The 8571-nt window shown below is 37.5% G+C and overlaps 1 pseudogene; it reads left to right on the top strand.

Annotated features, from left to right (window-relative positions):
• The first annotated feature begins 2516 nt into the window (after window positions 1-2516).
• On the top strand, window positions 2517-4743 carry LOC139736810 (neurotrypsin pseudogene; annotated as a pseudogene).
• Window positions 4744-8571: the final 3828 nt, after the last annotated feature.

Genomic DNA, 8571 nt, shown 5'->3' with positions numbered 1-8571 from the left:
ACTACTGACTCAGCAACTGCTCCGCAAACAATATTATTCACAACAGATGTCTGGACTACTGAAGGTGTGTAGTAACAGTAAGCCCTCATGTCTAACGAAAGTAATTACATTTCTATATTTTAGTTATATTTCCAGTTAAATAGGGAAAATATTAAATTAAGCAAAACTTAAATCTTCTAACTTGACCATTAATTATGATTATTTTTGATGTTGTGGTTGTGTTTTAACATATTATATCAAAAGAAATCAAGTTCTTGTTTTTGTTTGGTAGTGCATTTGGTTTAATTTTATATAATACGTCGACCTCCCCCCCCCCCAAAAAAAGACAAAAACACTAATGTGTATCCTGTGATCCTTTTTTCCTGTGTAAGGGTATTTTTTTCACCTTTTAACGTTTGATTCCCCACCATCCACAGCCCCACACGTTACATTGATTTGTTGATATCCATTGGGGTATTTTTTTAACGATCAAATCGTCCCTTTTATTATGGAATTGTACACAGTAACCACAGAAGCTGAGACTACTGAGGGAACGACTGATGGGACTACAAAATCGGCAACGGTAGTCCTTACAACACTTCAAACAATGGAAGCCTCTACTGAGTCTAAAACTGGTCCTGGAACAACAGTGGACACAATTGTTCAAACTACTGAAATTACTACTGAGTCAACAATTGTTCCTGTAACAACAGAAGAAACGACACTTGGAACCATCCAAGCAATGACGGACTCGACAACTGCTCCGCAAACGATAGTATTTACAATTGAAGCTGAGACTACAGAAGGTGTGTAGTTATAATGAGCAGTCATTTTTAACGACGTTTTTTCCCCTTATTTTTAACTTACATTACCCAATAACGAAATTTATTCAGTAAAAAAAATCATTATATTCAGTAAAATTCAGTAAATTAGATTAGACACATGAAATAATGAACTCAGTCGCAGTGTTATGTGACCACCGAGCTCGACATTCGCAAAAAGCCGCATATTAGGATTCTCTGTAGTTTAACGGAATATATCAGAATAACTCGCCTTCTTTATTTATTTATTTGTTTTAATTTTTTTCCCGTTCTAACTACTTTCAAAGCTTTGAGGCTTAAAAGGAAAGCCGAATCAAGATAACTGACGTTCTTTTTTTTGTCATGGACCATATATAATTGCATATATATATATATATATATACATATATTCACAACTATATAATATCGACACTGAAACCACTCGATTAACTACTGACTCAACAACTGCTCCGCAAATAATAGTATTCCCAACAGATGTCCAGAGTACTGAAGATGTTTTGATAATGAGCAATTATGTCTAACGAAAGTACTTTTATTTTATGTTTTACTTATACATTTTGTGTTTTACTTATAATTCCAGATAGGGAAAGTCATTAATTTAAATAAGAAACAAATATTCTGACGTGACCATGAATTATTATACGGTTTTCGTTCTTGTGCTAGTGTTGTTTAAATTTGTATCGAAAGAAATAAAGTTCACTTTTTGTTTTGCAGTGCATTAGGTTTTATTTGCTGGAATACGTTGCTTCTGCCAACAATACAGTAATGTGATTTTTTTTCCCTGCACGAGGGGTTTATTTTCATCTTCTATAGTTTGTGCCCAACCACACATTACCCGACACTCATTGCATTAATTTTTTGCTATTCACTTAAACATTCTTTGCAAGATCAAATAGTCACTTTTATTCTGAAATTGTGTTTATTCAGTAACCACAGAAGTTGAAACTACTGAGGAAATGATTGATGTGATTACAAAATCGGCATCAGTAGTCCTTACAACGCTTCATTCTCTGTACGATTCTCTGTAGCTGAGCGGAATATGTCAGAATAACTCACCTTCTTGGATCATGGATGTTATTTGTGTTGTATGTTCAATGTGTACCTGCAATTATCTAAAGAGATAATTGACCTGGTTATGTATAAACATTTTCTTGAATAAAGAAATGATTCAATCAAAATTCTTTATTTATTTTCACCTTTTCCTTCTAACTACTTTCAAAGTTTGGCGGCGTAACAGGAAAGCCAAATCAAGATAACTGACTTTTTTTCCGGTCTGGGACCATATATCAGTGTTTATATAGGCCTATATGCATACATTTATATATTCACAACTATATAATAGCCTTGAGCACATTCACAGCTAGCCTGAGAGAGCCACACGCGTTACCTCTCTTCTCCCCTTTCTACGAAACGGTACCTCCTAACTCTCTCATATTAATCACTTTTTGAATGGGTATAGGATTGCCCAATTTTTAACAAATTGTTGACATTTTTATAAACCTTAGAGTTACTCTCTTAAACACTGTAAAAAAAGGTGGAACTTTGTTTCTCGGTTTTTCTGTATTTTTTCTTTTTTTAAGTAATCAAGGGAACGAAAAACGCTTTATACCACAATGATATCTCCTGAAATATAGTTTTTTCATTATAAACTATAAAGCTTCAAGTAACTATCGATGAATAATGCGAGGCAAAAAACACTGTATCTAATCGAAGACGATGTTTTTATTTTCAGAGTCCACGGCTACTGGAATTCTAGTCCGACTTGTTGGAGGGGAAGACGACAGCCAAGGCAGAGTGGAAGTCTACTACGATGGTCAATGGGGGACTGTCTGTGACGACTTGTGGGATATCGAAGACGCTCACGTGGTGTGTCAGATGCTGGGCTTTGAGGGCGCCTTACGTTATTCTTGCTGCGCCGAGTACGGCCAGGGATCAGGCCAAATTCTGCTCGACAATGTCCAATGCACTGGCACAGAGAGTACTTTGGAAGATTGTCAAAGCAACGAATACGGGGTGCACAACTGCGCACATTATGAAGATGTTGGTGTGGCGTGCATACCGACAGGTAAGTGCGGGACATTTTTATATTTCCTAAGTCATGCAAATATTCAGAGAAAAGATAATGCTTAACGAATTTGCCCGAAGTAAAGAGAAGGGTCAATAAAAGACAGGGGGTTGAGCTGAAGCAAACAGGTAGGCCTAACTAATTCCTCAGTACAACGTTACTATAACGTTGTTTGATGATGAGAAGTAAGTGAAAGCGTAAAACCAGAGTTTCGTGGTTGTAAAGTCAAGGTATGTTCATTGATTCATTCATTTATTTTTTCAATCTCCAACAGAACTTATAAATACATTTTTTTGACATAAAATATAAGCACATAATTTTTATCAGATTTTGTAATGTTTACATATATATTACATATATGTAATAAATGAAATTTATGGATAAACAAATAATAGGATGAAAAAGAAAAAAACACAAAGAACATGCTGAAGCCGAAGCCCGGGAATAAACTGAACGATATATTTATTAATGAACAAATAAAGTTCATGTTTCGAGGGCACGTCTTAGAGACTGCTAATTTAAAGCAGATTAAAGAAGACGAACACGGTGAAAATACATTCCTTTTATGAGTTCTATGTAGTACTGCTCCCAGCCATTTTGGCCTTAAATAGGAGTAGCCTGCGGATAAAGTGGATATTTCTCTTAACTTCATGACTACTCGTGGATGAATTGTTTTTTTATTTATGTATTCAATCCATTGTTTACGCGCTGCCCAAGTGTTACAGTGTATACACAATAAATTAGCAATTCTATTACATGTCATTAGTATAATTACATGTAGTGTTCAGAGATTTAACATAGCCCACGTGAGAAGGCAGCTATCGTCGCACAGAGGAATTTCAAAGCAATAACAAAGAAGAAAAAAATACCCGAGGTTGGGCAGGTGTTATAAATATCCGCTGCTGGTACGTCGAGGTCATCTTTTCCATGTGTTCAAGGGCATCTCATACTGTGAACATTATGGTCCAGAGGATTAGCAACAACCTGTCTCGCAGCTGCCCCCTCACGGGCCCGAAGGAGAAAACTAGGCCTACCTTTATGAAGCAAAATTTATAAATGTTAAAGAGCGAGAGGAAAAACTGTGGCGACTAACTTTTCGTTAGGTAATATGCTGGGTAAACCCAGTAACAACATGGCAGGAATCATTTAGACTTTTGTTTTGGCTCAGGTTTATTTCATTCATCAATAATGTCCTATTCATTCTTTTAAGAAAAGTAGGGGAAGAGAACACCAACCAATTATGCATAATTAGCAATGCATCGTCTACTTCATGGTTAAGCGAAACTACTCCTAGTCGAATTCTGTCACATGGTTTGTAGTAAAGCGCTCTTTTCTTCAAGATTGATCATCGGCAAGCAACGATTAATTTATCTGCGTCTTTTTGCCAATCTCAAATGATATTGTTTATCCATGGGAGAAATTGCAATTTGCCAATGGCTAAACTTAAAGTATTGGAAACTTATCGTATTCCCGATTCATAACTGTGGAAAATGATTTTCGGTCGAAGAAGCTTATGGTCCTACTTTGATATAAATGTTTACAGCTGCCACAGGCCACGTCCGACTTGTAGGAGGGGAAGACAACACTCATGGGAGAGTGGAATTCTACTACGATGGTCAATGGGGGACTGTTTGTGACGACTGGTGGGACATTAAAGACGCAAACGTGGTGTGTCGGATGCTGGGCTTTGAGGGCGCCTCAAATTATTCTTGCTGCGCCGAGTACGGACCGGGATCCGGCCCAATTCTGCTGGACGACGTCCAATGCAATGGCACGGAGACTAACCTGGCAGATTGCTCGCACAACGGATATGGAATGCACAACTGCTGGCACTCTGAAGACGTTGGTGTTGAATGCATACCGACAGGTAAATGCTAGACATTCTTATACGTGTTTGTTCTAATTTAGACATCTTTCGATTAGGCTATGCTGGGCGAATTCGACTGTTTGATTAAGAAGGGGCAACAATGAAATTACGTTTATCCAGAAGGTAACTACTTCTTCAGTGCAGCGTTACTATTAGATGATTTCGTTATTTCATGACGAGGAGTAGGCCTAACTATGTGAAACCCTGGAACCAAAGTTAATGCCGAAGTTTGTAGCTGTCCGCCTGTTAGGAAACTGAATAGTGATTTTTACGACATCAACGTGATCAAAGAAAATTAATGTTTCAAGTACAAGCTCAGGAACTGCTTACGTAAATTAGATCAAAGATGGTGAATCAGCTATATACACAACCCTTGGTATGGAATCCATGAAAAATTGCTTCCAACAATCACATATGAGGGAGCCTACAGTTAGAGCGGATGATTTCCTTTTTTTTTTTCTTGCTTCATGATTTACATAGGAAAATAATTGTTCCCCTTTTCCAGCACTCTCTTTAAGTTACAGAATGTGCAAAATGAAATCATTATCCTAAATTTGGCATGCTCTTTTTGTCTGTTCACCATTTACATAAAATGGCTGGAAATCAAGTCCGACTTGTTGGAGGGGAAGACGAAACCCAAGGGAGAGTGGAAATCTACTACAATGGACAATGGGGAACTGTCTGTGACAACTATTGGAACATCGAAAACGCCAACGTGGTGTGTCGGATGCTGGGCTTTGAGGGCGCCTTACGTTATTCTTGCTGTGCCATGTATGGTCAGGGTTCTGGCCCGATTCTACTGGAAGACATGCAATGCAACGGCACGGAGAGGAACTTGGCAGATTGCCGACAGCACGAATATGGAGCGCCCGGCTGTGGGCACCAGCAAGACGTTGGTGTCGAGTGCGTACCGACAGGTGAATGTTACATCCTACATCACACATGTACATAACTAAATTCACGGAACAGATTATGCTGAAAGTTTTTCATCGTCGGAATGATAAGCATCAATAAAAACAAAAAGAAAGCTGGTTGTGTTTAGGCAGAGAAGTAATAACTTCTTACGTTTATCGTTACTCCAAGATATTTTGTGTTGTTTGATAACGAAGAAAAAAAGATGTGAAAGTATCGTACAATAGTCAAATGCATGCAACCGTTCACGAAACAATTTTGTCTAAAAAGAAAAGAAAAAGACGAACACCATAAGAGTAACAGGGACAAATGATTCTTTAATTTAACTTGTTAGGATATTTTATTCCCAAATAATTGCCATTTTTTGAAGGAAAGGTAATGTAAGAGAGACTAGGTGATAATAAAGCAAACTTAGGATGCACCATGGACCATATATAGGGTTATACTTCACCTTGCACATTCGAATTCAGTCACAAGGCTTGTACAGCAAAGCGATTTCTTCCATACCATAATTTGCATTAAATGATCAATTCAAGGGAACAAAGGGAAATATGTTGATGACCCAACTTAATATGAAATGATTATAAAGTAACTTCGAATATTTTTTTTTGATGGAAAATCCAAACGGAAAAGGCTATTTACCTATGAGCCTACCAAGGAAATGGTGGGATAGTAGAGTTATCAATTTTAAAGATATAAATTTCCCCCCTTTTTGCTTATCTAAAAAAGTTGTTCATTGGAGGAAACAGAAGCAAATACGAATTAATCAAATGTTGAAATAATTGGAACGTGGACTTAAATACTTAGCCATAGTATTATTGGAACGTAGCTTTAAATGTTTATCCATGGAAAATCAAGAGACAAAGAAAATGATGTTCGTTCGATGAAAACAATTAGGGTCCTACTTGATTTGATTTTAGGTCAAGTCTGACTTGTATAGTAGGGATAGACGACACCCAAGGGCATGTGGAATTCTACCATATAGCTACTAGAGCAATGTGTTTAGGCAAACAAAATTGTTTTGTGAACTCAAGCTTGTTGAGTTGAACTATCCCTCCCCCTTTTTTGATAATATGAGCAGAATTGTACCAATTCGGGAACTGCTCTCGTGACTTTCATAATTCATGATGTGAGTAAGGATATAAGTTATTTAGCAAATGGAGTCAGGTGAAGGTCGGGAATCCGATATTTCTACATGTATACACGACAGTAAAATCTTTTCACACATTCTGCATCATGACAGCGCAGCAATTAACAAATTAAAGTATCTTTCAGAAGAGACGAGAGAAAATTCAGTTAAGAATTCCTTTGTAAACAAGATACTGCGATCTGAATGCTTGTCATAGAAAATGATTTCTTAAATTTTGTTTTCATGCTTTGAGCGTCCCGCGCGCTTTTTTCGAACGTTATGAGCTGTGAGCTGTCTCAAGATATTTTTTTTTAAAATCATTTCTCTCTTCCCATATATAATTAACGGATTTAGGTACCACAACGGACGCGATGTATGAGCCAACAACAGCAGCGTTCAACGGTAAGATGTGTCGGGATCAGTTTCGTGATAATTTTACAATTTCCGTTGTTATCACTTTAACATAAGATCCTCATTACTAACTCTTTTGCAACACACACTGTTAATGTTCAAGCCCAAAAATACAATGAAATCTTTATCGCCGATATGTTAAGTTGTCTTAGAAACTCGTAGTCCTCCTTTTTCTATGAGTAATTGATGTATCAATGTCACTAAATATGTTAAGAGAAGAAAAAAAATCCCTTTTTTGCACTATATCACTCTCTTAGGGTCAGGCAACATTGACTGTGACTTTGAACACGGTACCTGTGGCTGGCAGCAGTCATATTATGATGACTTTAACTGGTCTCGTAATAGTGGTAACACCTCGTCGTTCAACACTGGACCAAGCGGGGACCACACAACTGGCTGTAAGCACTTACACTTTTTATTGCCTTTTCGTAGGTTAAATTTTTTTGTTTTGGTTTTCCCATTGCATCTTACATGTAGGTCCATGAAAAATATACATATTTTTTCCTCTATAAAATGCTGAGAGCTGTCTTCGTTTTGGGGATCTGTTAATTGCACTGATAGAAGAAAATAGCTTTTTAACGATCATGAAAAAAATAACAAAAAGTGATTGAAAGCTACCACTGAAAGCTTTTGAGACATTTAGGATTATCAGGACTTGATATTTATGGCGGATCAGTGGCCGAACCTAGTAAAATTTGATATTGGATATTGGTAAGTAATTAGTATCATACCAATGTTCGATAACACAATCAATTCACTGAATGTGTACGAGTCAGTATTATCTTCAATCGGAATAACAAACCTTGTTTCATTTTTGCCTTTGCGGAGTCCAGTTGGAAAAGGGTCTGGAAACCAGACTACTTTAGAGGGGATGGAATGCTTACACACAACATTGGTCTGTGAGATTCGGGAGTCGAACCCGGGTCCTTTGGTTGTGGCGAAAAAACGCGCTCATACCGACTTACTATAGCTATGTTAGCCAAATCACCGCCCAACGAACCTTCGAAATAACGGGCTCAAATACCTTACCTTCGTTATTGTATTTATTCATTTATTTATTCATTTGTTACATTTACCTTTCCTTGCAGACGGATATTACATGTACATCGAGACATCTCGTCCACGTTATTCAGGGCAAGATGCAAGCTTAACGAGTCCCGCCCTGTTTCGTTACGGGCCTCAATGCCTGACATTTTGGTATCATATGTACGGTAGCTCGATTAATTCACTGAATGTCTACAGGTCAGCATCCGCGACACCAAGTTCAAACGACGTATTATTCTCACTTACTGGAGCTAGCGGCAATGCGTGGTATGAAGCACAGGCAAGTTATGACAGAGATGTCTTTCAAGAGTTTGTGTGACGACATGTTCATGAATTGGTGTCT

This window comes from Diadema antillarum, unplaced genomic scaffold, assembly GCF_040938485.1.
Source record: "Diadema antillarum isolate AM-2024a unplaced genomic scaffold, OU_Dant_1.0 seq00000663_RagTag, whole genome shotgun sequence".
NCBI lineage: Eukaryota > Metazoa > Echinodermata > Echinoidea > Diadematoida > Diadematidae > Diadema > Diadema antillarum.
The sequence above is the reverse complement of the archived record's forward strand: the minus strand, read 5'-3'. Positions and strand labels throughout refer to the sequence as shown.